General features: G+C 37.2%; 1 protein-coding gene across 1 annotated transcript in view; it reads right to left on the reverse strand.

Moving 5' to 3' along the window:
• PLS1 (plastin 1) overlaps window positions 1-18428 on the reverse strand; it is a 53961-nt gene extending 35533 nt beyond the window's left edge. The window contains exon 1 of the mRNA XM_081955890.1: window positions 18267-18428. The gene's annotated coding sequence lies outside the window, so the exon portion shown is untranslated. The remainder of the gene's footprint in view (window positions 1-18266) is intronic.
• Between the last annotated feature and the right edge of the window lie 1183 nt (window positions 18429-19611).

A 19611-nucleotide genomic window follows, 5' to 3' on the forward strand; every position in this document is an offset into this window, starting at 1 on the left:
CCGCTCCTTCCGTGTCAAGCTCAAGACCCACCTTTTCCAAATAGCTGGCCTGGCTCGACCATAACTTAGTAACGCTCCTGATGGGTTTTTTTTTTAATTTGGTAATTTTATTAGGGGATTTTAAATTGTATTTTTAACTGTCTTTCACTTAAGTCCATCCTCCTCCATGCACATATGTATATGTCTCTGTTCTTTTGTATATATGTTTGTCTTATGTGTATTTTTTATCTGTTTGATTGTACGCCGCCCCGAGTCCTTCGGGAGAGGGTTGCGGCTAATCAAATAAAATTATTATTATTATTATTAATATTATTCAAAATTTTGGGGAGAAAAAAATACAAAAGAATAAAATAAAGATGAACAACAAGCCTAAGGAAGAATAGAAGACAAATGTTTAATATTATGTTGCTGTTTTAATTTTTATCTGAGATTGTTAAAATGTGTATTGCTTGTCTCTTGTTGTTATATGCTATGTATGTACTTGCATATGCTTTTAGTGAGAGTTTTTTACATACAAGCTGCTATTAAAATCATATGAATTACAAGCGGGATGTATATTTTTTAAATATATTACTTATGCTGATACTGTCTAAATAACTTGAACAGCAACTTATGTCTTGATCACTATATAGTTGGATTACTGTAACAGATTCTACATGGGGCTACCCCGGAGATAACTTGATCACTGCACAAAGATGCAAAAGCAAGATTTTTTGTGGGAAAACCTCACCACTCAGAATAATATGTACATTATGCATTGGCTACCAGGAGCTTCCAGCTGAAATTCAAAGTACTTATTGTTGCCTTTGAACCCTGCAGGATACAACAGTAGGTATTACATAGACCTTGGTAGAAAACATTCTGCCTCCCAACTTAGTTTAGTCAATTACAGAAGGACTCTCCCTCCTTGCAAGTTACAAGGAATATATATAGCAATATGGCTTCTCAGTTGCAAACATCACTTTATGGAACTTTCTGCAGTGGTTTGCCTGTCCTCTACCTCCATGAATGTTAAAAGCAAATCAATAATTATTTTTCCAATGAGCCTTTGACCTGAGCTTATTGAAAATACAAATTTCTCCATAGTGGTGGAGATAGCATCCAGGAATGGGTTTATTCAGTCTGTCATCCAATCAGACTGAGTCTGCAAGCTGTGATGACACACCTCCTCTGGTAGCTCCTCCTAGCTTTTAGACTCAGTCTATCTTAGGACAAGATATGTTTTTTCTCTTCTGTCTTCCATTCCTGGATATTTTAATAGCTATCCTTCTACAAATCAACAAAAACAAATCTTGAGGCTGGCTCCCTTTAGCAGCAGGTTACAGCAGCATCCCGATCCAGTGAACGGGGCTTTTAACCCCATTCTGCTGAAGGCTGCAAGGCAGCAGGCCGGCTAATAGCCAACATAGGGCAGCGCTCACGAACAACACTCCGGAACACTGCCCCTAGGACTGCAGAATTAGCATAATTAGTGGTCCCAATGAGGCCCAGGGGCATTGCTCATGAGTTTCCATTCAGCAGCTCCAGGCCCAGGAAAGCAATGGGTGCCATATCTGCTCACCGAGTGTGACAGGCATCATTTTGAAGAGGCGCGAAGGCAACAGACACCATTTTGAGCCACTTCTCAGCATCGGGTGTCATTTTAGAGTGGTGCTGAGCAAGGTGAGAGCTCACACTGTGTGTACCCTGCTACAGCCCTTGACCACAGGCAGACTGCAGCACTGCTTTCCCCCCCTTTAGACATTCATTAGGTGGTCAATTTGAAGAAGGGCGGCAGGAGTGAACTTCGTTGAATTCCCTTGTTACATGGTGCCTTAATAATGGTGGCCACCATTTTGGAGGACTCAGCCACAGTGACTGAAACCCCTGAGCTCTCCTCCCCCCAAGAAAGCAACACCACAGGGACCTCCGGATCGAGGCCTGCAAGAAAACAAGTTGCCCTTGTGTCAAGGTCCAGAGGGCACTCTAGGAAGGCTTATAAGTCCATGGAACAAGCTGAAGGCCAATGCCAAAAGGCCTTAGACACAAATTTGCCAAGGCCGAGAGGGAAGCTGCCAGGAGGGCCACCGATCAGCGCTCCATTGCGGTCAGCCCCCACCTATTTGCACTGCAGACATTAGAGCTGTCCCTCACTTGTGACAGTCATCAGCAGGCTGCAATGTCACCTGACAATGAGAAGGAGCTGCCATCCCCTTCAGTATCTCATCACCCTGAAGAAAGTGGGGATTTCTTTAACACTCCATCAACCAGGGAATAGATAGCCAGGCATAGGAGCCACAATTCAGAGGCCACCTTCACTCCGACTGCGGCAGGCCTCCATCCTCAGCAGCCAGCAGAGCCTATTCCTCTTCCCAACATGATGGCCATTATTTCAGAGGCCATTAGACAAGGAATTTGTGCAGGCTTGCAACACATAAGCCACCTCTGAGGCATCAGATAGGCTCAGATCCCTTGTGCACCAAGAGGCCCGGGAACCCAGGGGTTCTTGCCCCCTCAGGAGCACCTTCTCTCTGTATCTCCAAGTCAGGCTTCTCTGTCAGAAGAGGAGGAGACTCACAGGGACTCAGACCTGGCAGATGACAAGAGACTGACCCCTGACCAACCTGTCTTTGTGGGCCTCTTCTGGCCTTCCTTATTCAGATTCCCACTGTTCAAGGCTAGGAAAATTGCCAATATGGGAACCAGTCAACCAAGGCCAGACACAAGTGGAGACTAGCATCTGCCCCCTTCTTGTTGGACCACTTATTTGTGGACCACCTAGAGCCCCTCTTGGTCGAATCTAGGGACAAACACACGATATTGCCAACTCTTTATCAACAGGCTGAGCCTTGCTCTTTCCCCTATTATCAATGCTCATCCTTTCGAAGGTTGGATGGGGGATTCAACCTCCCTTGTCCGCAGAGACAATTCCTTTCCAGAAAAGGTCAGCAGCAGGATATGGCAGGTAGGAGAGGCCAGCAATTCCCACCCAAGAGATCCTCCAGGGTGGGAGAGGTCACCCTTTTTGGCATCAAAAGTGACTGCTGCGAGAACCTTCCCATTGGGGGCCAATTGGCATTCTTCACCAGCCGATGGGAGGAAATAACCATAGACGCCTGGGTTAGGGAGATGATGAAATTCGGCCTCTCCTTGGAATTTCTCTCCACCTTCCCCCCCTCCCCGAGATTTTTCATCAGGTGCCTCGTATCACAGGACCAGGAGAAGCGGCTCCACGTGGAATCCGCAATCCAATACCTACTGGAAATTCAGGCGATCCAGCCAGCTCCAGAGAAGCAATAGGGTCAGGGGTTCTACTTCCTCCTGTTCATCATCCCGAAGACCTTGGAGGGTTGATGAGCAATTCTAGTCCTCGAGCATCTGAACCTCCACATTGTCTACCAGCGGTTCAAGATGCATTAGTTCTAGACCATCCTGGAGGGCGTCAGAAGGGGCAACTTCCTCATGTTGGTGGACTTCACAGAGAGACACCTGCATGTACTCATCCTCCCTGCCCACAGGCAATTTCTCCACTTCCTCTATGCAGGGAAACATTATCAGTACAGCCCCCTCTCCTTTGGCCTTTCATCGGCCCCCAGGGTGTTTATCAAGCTGCTTGCAGCAATAGCAGCCCATCTCTGCACCAGACCAGTCAGGATCCAGTACTATCTGGATGACATTCTGCTCCAATCCAGGTCAGCAACTCAGGTGGAGAGAGACCTGGGAATGACCCTTCATGTCCTATAGGACCAAGAGTTCTCCATAAATCTGGACAAGAGTCACCTCACCCCGACAACTCGCCTCCTCCATCTGGGGGGCAATCATAGACACCACAGAAGGTATGGTCTACCCCTCCCAACAGTGCTAGTCCAATCTTCAGGATCTAGCAGACCACGTAAGGAGGCAACAGTGGGTCCTGCTGCTCCTACTCTTCCAATTGCTGGGAAATATAGTGTTCTGCTTCTCCATCGTACCCTGGGCCTGATTCCACAGCAGATGCCTCTAGTGGTTCCTTCTACCACATCAGAGCACCAGCAGGAGCTGCTCATCTGCGAGAGTGCAGGTACCACCAAAGGTAATCAGGTCTCTGGGGTGGTGGTTGTCCCAGGCCATCTCCAGGGATTGCCAGTTCAGTGAGCCAGACCATCTGATGTTGACAACAGATGCCAGCCTCTTCAGTTGGGATCACATTTAACAACTGATGATAGCTGAAGGGGGCGGGAGTACCTCAGAGAGACAGACAGAAAAAATGTGGGCTCTGAAGAGCCTCACATAAATTCTCTCTGACAAACCAGTGCCGGGACCCTTTTGAGTCAGAACTCCCCTGTAGGGGGAGCGAAGAGGGAACTGCATCTCATCAGGCCTAGAAGAGGATAACAGGTTCCTCGTAGGTCAGAGATTAGTTCTTTGAACTGGCGTCGGGGGAGGTAGCATGGTAACATGGCTACCTTTAAGCTGAAGGCTTCTGGCCAAAGCTTGTGAGCAGGAGTGGTGTACGAAGGAATGTGAAACCTGATAAGGAGATTTAATTAACCAACTGACATGCCGTATTTTTCAGAGACTTTGTTTCTGCTGGCACAGCACTTGATCAATGTAATTCTCATCGATCAAAGGGCTTTCCAAAAGGGAAAAACAAGTTTTTGCACTCTGCAAACATCCCCAAAACAGCCCATTTTTTCAAAAAAAATTGCATGCATAGCCTTATGGAGGCTCATAGAGTGCTGCTGGGGGCGGGGGGGACGGCCCGTCTTTTGCTCATTTCTGCCCTCCCCAGCTCTCTGAAAGCCTCCATAAGGGTATGCATGGCCATTCTGGTGAAGGGTACGGGGCTTTGGGAGGCAAAAAATGCTGTATTCGATGTATAAGACGCACCCAGAGTTTCAGCCTCTTTTGAGGAAAAAAGGTGTGTCTTATACTCCGAAAAATACGGTAAATCGGAATTTGGAAAAGACAAAGAACCTTGTGAGTATAAATAATACTGATGGATAGATTGCGATTTTGGCAGAAAGAAAAGAAAGATGGGGGGAAATGGCTTGACAGTGGCTTGGGGAAAATTGAAAAGGGTGGACATGTCCCAACGAAGAAAAGGGAGACAACAGGAATAGAGAATTGGGACAAAAGACTTGTTAGGGGAAAATCCGATATTTAGAAATTGTTATGGGGAGAATATAAAGTTGAGGCATGGGATTTACATCTTTACATGATAATTAAACTGAGTTGCTAATGGATTGAACAGGATAATGGAAAAATAATTAAATAAAAGTTAAAATATATGAAATATTCTTTTACATGATAAATTAAACTGAGTTATTAATTGATTGAATATGATAATGGAAAGACAATTAAATATAGGTTAAAATATAAGAAATATGAATGTATATAGAATGTTTAAAAAAATGTTTAAGAACAAAGTGAGGTGTGTATTGTTTGTTACTTTATGTAGCAGATCAATAGAACTGTAGTGAACACTGAGCAGTAGGGATTGTTATTTAAAGACAATCAAATATGCTAAGATTTGGAAAAATGGAGGGGGGATATGAAATATACTTATAATGAGATTATAAAGACAGATTAAAATTTTGGGGCGGGTAACGATATATAACTATACAATATTATGATGAGAATAGCTGGGAATTGCAATCAGGTCAACATTCCAGACTAAAATAAGTTGGGGGGGGGGTGTTTTAAAAATATAATTTCTATACATGTATACTTTTTTTTCTTCATTGCTTAAAAAAATATGTTAAAATTAAAGAGGTTTATTGATATGAAATTATAAATACATGGTGGGATTATTATTTTTTTACTACCGGTTCTGTGGGTATGGCTTGATGGGTGTGGCATGGCTTGGGGAGGCGTGGCTTGGTGGTGTGGCAGGGGAAGGATACTGTAAAATCTCCATTCCCTCCCCACTCCAGAGGAAGTTACTGCAAAATCCCCATTTCCTTCTGATCAGCTGGGACTTGGGAGGCAGAGAATAGATGGGGGAGGAGCCAGTCAGATGTGGTATTTACCGGTTCTCCAAACTACTCAAAATTTCCGCCACCAGTTCTCCAGAACTGGTCAGAACCTGCTGCATACCACTTCTGCCTTCGTTGCTTACTTTAATTTGTCAGCATATATTACAATTTGCAATATTTAATATAGCATACTTTTTATTTAAGATATTATATTTTAAGTTAACCATGTGGATTTTAAACTCTTTCTCCACACCCAAACCACTGTGTCAGAATGAGCTTCTTTCTACTACAGCTTGAAGGTTAAAGAAGCAGAGAATGGTAATGTTCCGTTCAGTTTGGTCGTTTCATCCTTAATATCAGAAAACCGCTTATGTCTGTCATAAACAATAATTATTCCAAAATTTTAAATGTAAGTATAGCCTCTAAAATATTAATTGCATTTGTGTAACACTTCTTTTTAGAAGGTCAGAGTACATTTTTCTCATCCCTTTTTTCTGTTTAATCCTCTTAACTATCCTCTTAAAAGTCAAAAAGTTAATTAGTTAAAATCTTCTAGTGGACCTCCCAACAGACCTCAAGATGTTCTACTGTAATGAGATCCACTTCCACAAAGGAAGTGAAGTAGATCTGTACAAGAGAGAACCTTTCTATTTCCCAGGCTTTTTAGTTAGCTTTTAATTAGTTTTTAATTTGTATTAATGCATTAGTTATTTTGCAATTTGTATTAATACATTGATTTATATTGGTTTAGATTTTGAAATACTGTTACTGCTACCTTCTGTATATTATACTTTCATTTTGCATTTTGTTTTATATTATTGTATATATACAGTATAAGAATTTGACAGCCAAAGACTCATTGACTAGCCCATGGTATTCCAATGAGCTTCAGAGCTTTGGGGGTATCTATAGTAATGGCCAACATTCTAACAATTATTATGACTAGTGATATATGAGAGATTCCTGCCCGTAGACCCATCTTGTTTTTCTTGACACATCTGATGAATTACCATCAAATAAAAATGAAACTTCAAAATTTATTTTTTTAATATGGATTTTCTCAGATATCTATCTCACAGTATAACAGCAGCTATGGAACAGCACAATTTATCTAGTCAAATATTCTCCAGAATAAACACCCCACAAAGCAGTAACACAGATCACCACGTCCTGGTCAAACACCTGCTAACAATTTTTATAGCATTCCAACTGTCACAAAAAGTTACTGAGAGAGTATCTCTTTTTCTTTTTCTTTATGTTGCTCTCCCGCTCCCCAATTAAAAATCCATATGCCCAGATCAGGGTCAGTTCCACTGTGCAGAGCCAAGGGAGATTCCATTATTTTTCCCTAACTATTTGAGAAAGGACAATATTTTTTTAAAAAAAAGATAAGTTCCTAAATCAGTCCCATTTTGCAAGTTTGTATTGTAGATGATGCTTTGTGGCGGTAGAAAAAGAATGACCCACTGTCAGCTGTTAGGTTAATTTCAAAGAATCCTGTGCTGTTTTGAGCTAAAACTAATCCCACCTAGGCTACCAGATGACTGGAATTCTGATCATGGCATGGGGGATTTTTGCCCTCCTCAGGCTCCGGAGGCCACTATGTCATAGGCAAAGAACAGAATTTATCAGTGGTCACAGTGTATCGTTATAAACATAACATGTTTTACTGGAAAAAATTGGCATCTTGTAAATCGGAATTAATGGCCCTGTTTGCATGTCAGAAATGACCGAGCAATCCCTTCCCCCAGTCAATTCATTACCTTGCACCTTGTTACAACAAATAATACGGATTACCGGGTGTGTTTGGGATTATATCTAACTTCCTCTGGATTAATTGGCTAGGTTTTAGAGTCTGTGTATCACACTTCCCTCCCCATGACCCAGTTAAATATGTCATGCAAACAGAGGAAATAAGTCAAATAAAACATAGGTAGAAAATTTACTTATTCCTAAATGTAAATACCACTAATTTTATTTAAGTACAAGATTAAAATACAGGCACTCATTTCACCTATAGTTAATAAAACTCATTTGCTTTCATTTCATTTTAAAAATGCAAGATATTTTTCTGCATTCCTGGGTGACAGCTTCATGAAACTAAAATACAGAAAATAAAAACACCCCATTTATATATAATAGGTACATTTGTTTTTACTTATATCTTGTAAATCTGATTATTCAGTCACTTTCACAATCCAACTGTTTGAATTTTATTGCTCTTTAATCTAACTAATTAGAAGTCCACATATAACCAAACTATCCAATTATTGTGCTTCTAGTAGCATGTATCTGATAACATAGACTGGCCTATAAAAGCATATGCCATAAACAAATTGTTAAGGCATGCTAAATTTCTTTTTTAGTTTTGATGCAATAAACTATCATTTTAGAAAATGTTAAGAGCCCTAGTGGTTCAGTGGTTAGAATGCAATTCTAGGATAGCTCTACCCACTGCCAGGAGTTTGATCCTGATTAGTTCAAGATTGACTCATTCTTCCATAATTTCGAGGTCAGTAAAATGAGGAGCCAAATTGTTCAGGGCAATATGCTGACTATAAAAACCGGCTAGAGAGTGCTGTAAAGCATTATGAAATGGTATGTAAGTGCTATTGCTAAAATGATAAAGCAATATATGTATGTATGTGTGTGTGTCTTTCCTTTATCTACACCTTAATGACCTTGATTGATTTTGAAAAGTAGCATCAGATATAAGTCTTGTTTAAGATAACTAGATAGGATAACTAATAAATATTATTACTTGAAATACTGAGTCCTTATTTGCACTGATGGTTACTGTCCAGCTTTCTGTGCTGATTTTTGCAATATCAGAAACCTATGTATAAAATTTGGTCTGGCTTACGATTCTGCTGTGATTTACCAGTTATCTGCATTGTTAAATTGGCTATTAAAGCAAAAACATCCTAGGACCAGCAGAACTGGCATTAAAAGTGGATTATATGAAAATAAAAGTATTAATGAATAGTAATGTTCTGGAGAAACTTTAAAAGAAAAACACTGGTTGAATTTGGAAGCTGAATTATTTCAGGACCAGTATTAGCTGTCACGTCACCCAAATTGCATGTTTTATTATCTTATTCATCTTCACAACTGCTAAACAGTGTTTAGAAATGGTTCATTTTTCAACTACAGGCAGTTCCTTACTACCTTACCATCCATCTTTTGAACCTATCAACTGTCCTAATAAATCACTGAGAGAAGGGATTGATTGGATGAGTGGCTGTATCATGATTGGTACCAATCAGCACCAATCTACCAATCATGATACAGCCACACATCCAATCAATCCACTTACTGAAACAAAGTCAGCACTCCACACACGTCTTATAGAAAGACGGCAGCTCCGGCCACGCTTTAAGCCAAAAACACCAGCCTGAGGATGGTGAGTGAGACCTCGCCGAAATGTTGCCAAGACAATCTCAATCTTACACGGCAAAAGACCAAACTGCATAATATGCTTTTTTCACTTCTTTTGAAGAACAGTCATTTAAACTTCTACGAATGATGTACACAGAAAAAAATATTTACAATTTTTCCTTGATATTAGTTGTGTCAATTACTCATACTTTTGCTATGGTAGTTGTAGGCTGCCTTGAGTGCTGGAAAAAAAGTTGGAGTAAAAACTGTTCATTCCATTTAAAATAATATTCTAGCCATACAAAAATAATATACCAAGAATTATGTTTTTCTCCAACATTCATGTAACCACAAAATTTAAAGAATGATTCAACTTTGTCTATGATTTTGGCTAGACTTTTACTCCATCAGTAAAAATTAACATTTCATTTCATAGTGAACTAGAAACTTTTAATCAACACCATTTAGTCTTAAAATAAGTGGAGCTAATTGGCTACTATAATGACTCTCCAGAAGCTAATGAAATTGTAATTAATACAAATGTGCAAATACTCTCTATTAGCAAGCAAATTTTGTATCCTCAAATGATGAAAGTTAGTGATAATTTGAAGGCTTGTTTATATTATTTTAAAAAATTCAAAGGCTTCCTTTCCTAATATGAATTATACATGAATATATCCTTCGGTCAATTTGTTAATTTTGGCAAAACTCTATATGGCTCAAAAGATTATTAGATTGGATTACTAAAATAATGTACAGCAATCAAGACAGGATTTTCCATCAACAAATTAATTTAATTTTCGTATTTCAGGGTTTTCACATTTTTTTCCTTTTTTAAACTTTGATTGCAATTTGTGTAAGAAATTTTCCTTTTGAAGGAGAGAAAGCATAAGACTGACATAACAATTAGCCAATCACCTACAGACATCTGCAAAAATCAAAGAACTGGTTACTCCTGAAGTTAATTCAACATAACATTGTTCACGCCTGTCTGACAAGGGATTAATGAATTTCACAGTACAGTACACTCAATGTATGCATCTCTAAACACTCCAAAAGATGAACAGCAATAGGAGAGACTCATAGAATTATATTTCTCCCACAAAGACAAAAGTAATGTGTGGTTCAAACCACAGGAAATTTTTATCCAGGATAGATTTAACTGCATTTTTTTATTCATAAGATTTCTAGACTGGTTTAATCTTAGAGGACTTTCCCATGCTCTAGGGCTAGCAAACAGTTGAACTGCAAAGCCAAGTAAGGCAATGAACAAATACACTTTAAGCACACTTAATTTATGACAAAACTTGCAATGTTACAGAATAAACATTTTACTCATAGCAACATCATATCAGTCTCTTCTGGATGGATGACAAAAGCGCACACCACCTAATTCTTCAGACATTCATTGTGATCAAAGGTCAAAGATAGTACTAAGGATGGGACTTGTAAATCACAAAAAAAAAGGCATTATATTATATGGGTAATTTAGGAATTCAGGGGCGTCTGTTATTATTTTTTAAATCTTTATAAATGGTTTTAAGAGAAAGGTTAATCATTCTACATTTCCAAAGAAAATCTCTGAAGTTTCTAGCAACCAGTCACCCATTTCTAACCATTTACAGCTAAAACATTTTTGAAGAATGCCACATTCAACAGTTTTGCTATCACTAAATGTTACACATTTTGTTGTAAACTGGGAGCTGTTCTCTTCCCAAAAGGATATGTCATTCCCCTGCTAGCTTAAAAGAGAAGGAGAACAGCAGAAACTGTACACCCAGCACTCTTGGGAATGTGGACCTCATGTTTCTTTTTCTCTCTTGACCTACTTTGAGAGAGAAAGACAGTAGAAGCATTGACTGACTGTGATCAAAATCTGTCACAGCAAATGTATAGAGAGATCATGGTGGGGAAGAAAAAGTAATAGATACACAGGGGGAGGAGAAAAGAACATCTGTGACTCTTAATAGAGCCTGAAGCTACCAGCATGTTTGTAAATGAAAGCTATTAGGAAAATTACAGGCTTACACTTCTAAACCACATGATTCTGATGAAGAATGCATTTGGCAGCAAAATGCTAGGAACTCTGGTAAAGTCACTTAGGATAAAGAGAAAGAATTACTAATGACAGGGAAGAGCATGTAAAGGAAATCCAGAAAGAGGTTGTCTTATGAATACAAATTACTACACTGGGTCTAACTAAGAATATGAACTGAATGGCAATGAGCCAGATTTTGGGGTGAAACATTTTAAAGGATTTAATTAGTCAGCAAGTTCCTATAATTATACCAATGTTAGCGATCTAGAAACTTCCCAAATGTGCTATCCGCATTCTTCATCCAACTTACACAGTTTTCATTTGTGCTATATTAGAAGCAAAGATGAACTCCATTTCTCAAACAAACTCCTTTGTTCAGAACAAAAATTGCTGTAGCATTCTGGCTAACAAAAAAGCATATTGTTATTCTAGCTATTTTAAAATTTAAGACTATACACTGTCATATCCAGAACTCAACTTAATAGGACAAAACTTGTTTACACTGATTTACATGTAGCCCGGTAAGTAGTCTGAGCCATAGTAGATTGAGATATCATTCCAGTGGCATATGACTGGAGTGATTTAAGAGTGGTTGCTCTATTAGGAGCCGCAAGGTAGCTGTTGGGATACATGAGCAGATAGGTGAGAGATACAATAGCAACTCCTGAGTGATCCCTTCTCTGAAGCTATGTCTTTCAGGGGGTGAGGAGGCTCTTCATTGAGTGACATTATTAAATATGATTCAACCAGCAGTCTGAAATATTTCTGTAGGTAAAATAGAGGTATCAAGAACTATCCTTTGCCTTAAGGATCAAAATACATCAGAACAATTTTGCTAACTGGAATCCAGAACCTTATGCTTCCTGAATATCTTATACAGAAATGTATAGCCCAAAACTTCATGATTTGGCCCTGAGACCTTTTCCTTCATCCCTGTAAGCGAACCATCTGTATTGATCTGGTTCATATCATGCTAAATGGACTGGAATCACATGCTATGCCATTACAAAATAGTGTAACATATGAGATCAGCAATAAAGTATTCATTCTTATGATGCTACATTTCAATGTATACTGTACATGCCAGAAATAACTTCCTTTGAATTAAATAAGGCTTACTTATGAATAAATACGTATGAAACCATGCTGATAGTTTTTTTTTAAAGAATCTGTACTCCTTTTTTCTCAAAGATTTAGGGTTTTTTGGGAAAAAGAATAACTGTGGAATTATGTGACATAAAACTGAACTTGAAAATAATGAAAATGGTCAAGATTAAAACTACACATAAGTCCGGACTCTGAGTTGTATGTACCTGAATGCTCAATCTTTCTGAAAATTGAATTATCCAGATGAGTCAGATTTATTTATTTATTGCAGGACATTACAATTTCATTATTTTAAATAATTTTTATAATACATAATATGGAAACATTTTAATATTTTAGCTCCTAAGATAGCCTAAAGCAAACCATAAGTTTACATTCCAAATAATATTTAGATTATCATCAGATTAAATTCATATTAAACATTAAATGAAGTTGATTATGCGTAAGAGTAAAATGACATAACAGCTATAAAATAAGCAAAGACCACAGAAAATAATTTTCATGTAAGTAGTCCTTTTGTTGTAAAAGACTGCCAATGAAATCCTAGAGTAAAGGCTTTTATGGATCAAAACTACAGTATTCAGGTAAGTTAATACTTGAACAATTTAACAAATAATGTAATTCAGAATTTTTTAAAAAATGAACTATTTTTATGGTAAAAGAAGTTGGCGGCAAGCAGAAATGGCAAATGTAGGTGCCCAAAAATGCCTGAAACCTAGTAAATATTTGAAAACAAAAAATATCATATATAGAAATGAAAAGAGAAGCCCACAAAGGGAGCATCAAATGGTGATAGTGACATTAGGAAAAGGACAGTTGAGTATTAACTAAGGTTAAGGAAGAATGCTGAGCAGAACAAAAGGGACTCCTTTAGATAAATTCAAAATAAAAGGAAAGGAATGTGTATATCAGCTGCTCAATGACAAAATACTAATAGATACAAACAAAACTCAGAGCCACTTAACTCCTACTTTGATCCAGTCTTAAATAATCAAGTTTTCTACCAGGAAAATGTGAACAGCAGAACTGAGAAGGACTGAAGTTTGAGATGGATAAAAATGTAGTTGCAGAACATGTTGTTTCTTTGAATAATTTAAATTGCCAAGATCAGAGGAACCCACTCTTAGGATAATAAAGATACTTGTTTATAGTCCAGCTGAATGAATTCTTATGTATTTTTGAGAAATTTTGGAGAATTGGCAATATGGTGATCACAGGAAGGATAGTGTACTATTGTCTTCTTTCAAAATGTGGTTAAAGGAAGGTGTAGCAAACTACATACCAATCAACAAACATCAAAAGATTCTGGATCATAAAGTGTTCAGACTGCAAAAACCTTAACAACAATATGATAAATCATCAGAAGTCAGCGTGGATTTATTATTCTAGCAAGGTTTGTTCTTCTCATTTTTCGTTTAAGTTACTTAATAATTTGTGGGAATGCTGCAGGCATATCTTGGTTTTAGTAAAACATTTGATCTTTTAAAGCTAGGTAGTTATGTATGCTGGATGCATAACAATTTAGTAGATATATACATGATTAAAAATCATAGAAGCTCATCAATAATTCCTTATCAATCTGGAAATAAGAGACAAACTGAGGTGCTATGAGGAACAGCTCTAAGTCCTCTATTGTATAATACTTGATTAATGACTTGGATAGATGGATAGAAGGAAGTCTTATCAAATGTATGGTTGAAAAAAAACCAATAGAAAACCTAATACTAGAAATAACATTCAATATTATTTTGATAAATTAAAGAAATGGGTTGAAAGTATTAGAATGAAATTTAAGAAAGATAAGTGAATGTTCTTCACTTAGGAAACAAAAACCAATCAAAGTATAAAATGGAGCATGTGTGTTCCCGGCTTAATAATGGTACCTATGTAAAAAAAAGATTTAAATAGTAGCTGTATACAAATAGAACATGAAATCAGCAATGTCAATGTTCTGAGAAAAAAAAGGCAATACTGTTTTAGAAACATTAACAGGAGTATAATTTTCACATCACAGGAATAATTGTTTCAATTTATTCTGCTTTCATCATGATTCATGCAGCCCTTATCTATTGTATATGGTTCTGGGCATGACTACAGAAATTGAAACAGTTTCAGAGAAGGGTAATGAGGATGATCAGGGAGACAGATCAAGAGCCTATGAAGAGATATAGGAAGAGTGTTTATATTTAGCCTTAAAAAAAGATGACTGGGCTGGAATATGATCGCATTCTTCAAATATCTTAAAACATGTCAAATAGAAGAAGGTCAAGGCATGTCAATTGATTTTTTTAATAACTGTTGTAAAACTGTTATAATTACAAGAGCAGTTTGACATGGAGCCAATTATTTGAGAAATGATGGGCTCTTCTTTAAAGGATGTGTCTAGTCAGTCACTATTCGTGAATGCTTGAATTTCAATTTCTGCATTGAGCAATGCCCAAAATAATGCCTTCCAACTCTCTTATTCTTAGGAATTTATGTGAAAACATTCAAAGCTCATTTCAGAGAAGATTCCTTCACTAAATGTTAAGATGCAAGGTATTAGTTTGGGTTTTATAATAATTAACTTACAAAATATTTCCTGATTCTTTCACTCCTTTCAGCCCTTGCAAAAACTTTCCAGAAGGTTAATTGAACCCTCCTAAACGAAGTGGCGAAAGAGGAAAAAGAGAGACATAATCAAAAAATCAGGCAAGGCTTTGCTCATCTTTGTTTTTCTCTTCACCATGTCTCATTCTACATTCTTAAAGAGAAAACTCTAAACGCAGTTTTTATGCAGAAGTAGATAGATACATCTTTATAACTGGTTGTGTAAATTATTGCATATTTTTCATTTGAGAACTTTATGAAATACATTTAGCATCTAAAATGTGTTGCTATAAACAGCAGTCCCAGTGCTAAATATGTCCTTGAAGATCCAAATCATTCCAAAACAAAGAAATTGTCAGACTTTAAAGTCAACTAATTTTATTTCATTTTTGCAAGGTCCAAAGGAATCAGGATTAAAGTTTGTTCTAAGCAGCTAAGAGAAAGTGGTCAAAGGTTAGTGGCCTAACGTCATTTAGGAGGTCACTTACATTACCCTATATGGATTCTAATGCAAGTGATAACACTGATTATTTAGAATGTTACAGTACCCTCATGGCAGATATATCCACACACACGTTTACTATACTTTCACATTTACTATACTTTCACATTTTTTGCAGTTTGCTTCTGGCCCATATCACTGAATTAACTAATACTGCATTATTGAACACAAGCTCAGAAGCTCTCTCATGCTTGGCCTTTCTCTTCCTAAGTTTCTTGCCTGAAACATTTGATTGACATGTAACATTATTAGGAAAAAGGCTAAGACTTAAGAAGTGCTTCTTATATACAACTTGAGAGCAAGGTACTGAATAGATTTCCTGTCGTTTTGCAGACTTGTATAATTATTAAAGTCAAGTGGATTCTGATACATGGTCACGTAGTTTCGATATGCTCACTTTTAAATATAGATTTTATTTAAAGTTTTTCAAAAAACATAACTAATATACATTAATAAAAAGCAAAAGAAACAAAAGAAAATGTGGAAAAAGAGAACATGAAAGAAATAGAAAAAAGCTATGCAAAAAAATCTATAAGAGATTTCCAGTCAAACATGAAAATAGTTTTTTCCCCTAATCAAAGAGGTTAGTTTAGCCATCTTAGCATCTTTCCAACTCTTTACCAGTTATTATTCCATTATGGTTAGTGTTAAGCCTTTCTCCTTTAGACCATATAATTGTCTTGCTATGATTATCATATATAAAAATAAAGTTCTATGACTTTTTTTCCAGTTGCTTATCTGTTAGTCCCAAAAGAAAGCTTTCTGATTCTAATTGTACATTAACCTTTAAAATCTTCTGGATTAATATATGCATTTGTATCCATTTTTAAAGTTTTTTTTTAGATGCCTACTAAACTTGATAAAATGTGATGCCTCATCCTTCATCCTATTCTCTAGGTCTAGGATGTTCTCACTCTTGAATATTGAGTCTTCCCCCACTATGTTTTAAAATATCTATTGAACTAATTATTCATTCAAGACTTCCTGGGGTAAATATTATGCATGAATGTTTTTATATTTCATTTCTTTCCTCCTTTTTAATCAGTATGTTTTACATTGTTTTAAGTTACTCATTTTGCCATTGTATTTTAATACTATTTAATTTGTAAATCTCACATTTCAACAAGTATTATATTTTGCCTTTAATGTAATTGATGCTTACTGAGAGATTCTGTCCGAAAGCTCGCAGTAATATCATCACACAATATAAAATTTTACAGAAAGATGAAAAAAAAAGATATAAAGTTGGGTCGGAGATATTTTTTCCTTCAAAAATATAAATTAAAAGTTACAGGCATCTTAATAGGAGGCACTACTTATTGCTTTATTTTTTCATATGTATATAAGCACAACTATATAATATTGTTTTTATTGAAATTGTGTGTGTGTGTGTGTGTGTGTGTATTATAAAAATTACAGGACAATACAAATAAAAATAAATAATTCATACTAAAAACCTCTGATCAGAATGAAGAACAAATTTGCCCTAAAAGCAGTTTTGAATTCAAGAGAGAGAGAGAGAGAAAAGTAATCAAGAATTTCAGAGAGGCAGAAAATTATTAACTGTGTTGTTAATATAAAACAGGAACTTTATTACATTCCCATGGTAGGATACATGTTCAAATTCCAGCTTCAATACATAAACCAAATTCAATGCTATCCTATAATATAAAACTCAAATTGTTTTGATATTCAACAGCATTCGGAGTCACAATGTCATATCAAAAATATTTGCAACAATATCTTGGCAAATTCTAGAAATAGATACATATTTAATCTCTTTAGAAAACAATAGGGGGATTTTGAGTTCCTGGGCTGTATTAGGATTATATTACTACATGAATTTTTTATTCTTCTCCATTGCCATCTATTATAATTAGCAAGAAAGATCCTAAAGTTATACATAAAAAGTAAAACTAATATGATGTTTCGTAGCTTAGGGTTGTCCCAAATCTTTCATATACCACTGATACACCTTTGATCTTTAAAGCAAGGCAAGAAGGAATAAATTGGAATTTACTTATGTATGCATATTTTATGGTTCACTGTGAATGAAGAGATGGCTGCCATTTTCAGCAGCAATTCTAAAGACTTATCAAAAATAAGTTCTCAATTTATAGGAGTTATGTATTTCTGATTTCTGTTTATTTAGAACTGATTGTTCATCCATCTTGTTTCAAGGGAAGTGCTAAAATATAGCCTTTATTTCAATCCTGAATAGTTTCCTTCATAAGAAATATGTTTACTGTCAGAAATATAACTTGTTTTCATACTCAAAATTGCATTCTATCATTCTACCTTTGAAAAGGAAAAGACAACTTTCATGCTTTTCCTATTTAGCCTGTCCAAAGCTTATACAATTGCACCCCTATAAGACTAAGAATAACGACTGTAAATTGCTGTTGTGAGATTAAGATTCTTGAAAAAACACACCTTGTGCTGGAGGAAATAGTTCTAAACGGCAGGCTTACTTTGTATTTAGTCAAAGGTTCACTTATCTTAAAGGGCCTATTTACATAGAAGCTGTGGGTGTGAGAGTTAAGAACTCTAAAGTCAAACTCACGCAAGCAGCAGGACAAAGCCTACAAAACGATTAAAGCTGTCTAAAAACAAACCGTCCATTTGATGAACAGCCTTTCTTATAAATAAAATGAAATTTAAACATCGGTGCTACCTGCCCTACAGCCCCAGTCATACATCAACGATCCGGACTTACCTGCCTGCCGCAGCCACTTCGTAGCTAGATTTCGTCGCAGATCCACTTTCTGAACGAAGCCTTGGAAAGTACTACCGTATACAGGACAACACCTGCAGGCAGTCGCCGGTCCCTCCCTCGTATCGCTGTTGACTGACAGCTATAGAAATCAGTCTCCTCGTCTTCCCGGCAGTAGGAGGCGGGTTTATAACACAAACATCGCCGTTACAAAGAACTCGGGAGGAGAACTGCTAGGGATCAAATTCCAGCCGCAATTATCCTCATGAAAACGAAACTAATTAAATTGCATGGGTGTTCTGAGCTGGTGACGGGTCTGATGAGTTTCCGACGGGTGGTTTTTACCTGGTTCATTTATTGCGCAAAAAATAGTGCGATTTAAAAAGTTTTACAAAGAGCGAGACTCCCTGTTTTAGAACACCTTTTCCCAGTTTGATGACCCCAAGGTACTGGAGTCCACATTACAATTCCTACAATCTCCAACAGTCATAGACAGTTGCTGTCGTGGTTGGGGATTTGGAATCTGCCCTCCTTCAGCCTAATTGAGTAGATCTTAAGGGAATGTAGTTAGAATGGGAGCTGAGTTGACTACAATAATTCCTTCTACAAATTCACTCTGGCTCAGTTAAAAAAAAAGGTTGCATTCACATTTCATTAAACCTTATAGTTTGGCTTTGGGTTGGTTACATGAATCCAACCATTATAAATTTGTAAACTTTGTATTGTAACTTTATGTGCAAAATTGCGATTCATTCATTTACACTATTGAAAGAAATGTCCTTCTGGGTTCGGCTCCAAGTGGGGAAAAAGACACTGGAGACATGGAGGCTGCTTGAAAAGATGGTTTAATGGTGGACAGGACCACATGGCTTGAGTCTTGAACAGAAAAGGTGGATCACATGCTTCAATGTTGGGAGAAGAGAAGGAAGGACTGAGATGCTGGGTCCCCGGTTTTATGCCTTCTCTGGCCTTTGATCTTGATCTTGTATTCTGATTGGTTGTCAGACTCCCATGGGGCCATGCAGGGGCAACTCTCTACACTACGTTTTGAATCCAGGTTTGGTTGAGTTCTCAGATGCCATGTGGTGAGTTGGGTAAAGGGCCAATATTATCATGCCTTAATCCCATCCCCCTGGAGCTGAAGGGGAGAACTCTTTATTATTATAAAGGGACTGGCTTGGCCTTCTTAATGGCCCATTGACAAAGTGGGTGGAGGCAGGAAGCTACAGGAAGCTATTCTCAATTTAAAACATGTTTCTTCTTTTTCACATCCAGGGAAATATAACATTCTGCCTTTTCAATATTTCCTAGGATATTTCATTTTTCTGGGAGAGGGCTGGGTGATAAC

Source organism: Natrix helvetica (assembly GCF_964273705.1).
Source record: "Natrix helvetica genome assembly, chromosome: 5".
Classification (NCBI taxonomy): Eukaryota; Metazoa; Chordata; class Lepidosauria; order Squamata; family Natricidae; genus Natrix; species Natrix helvetica.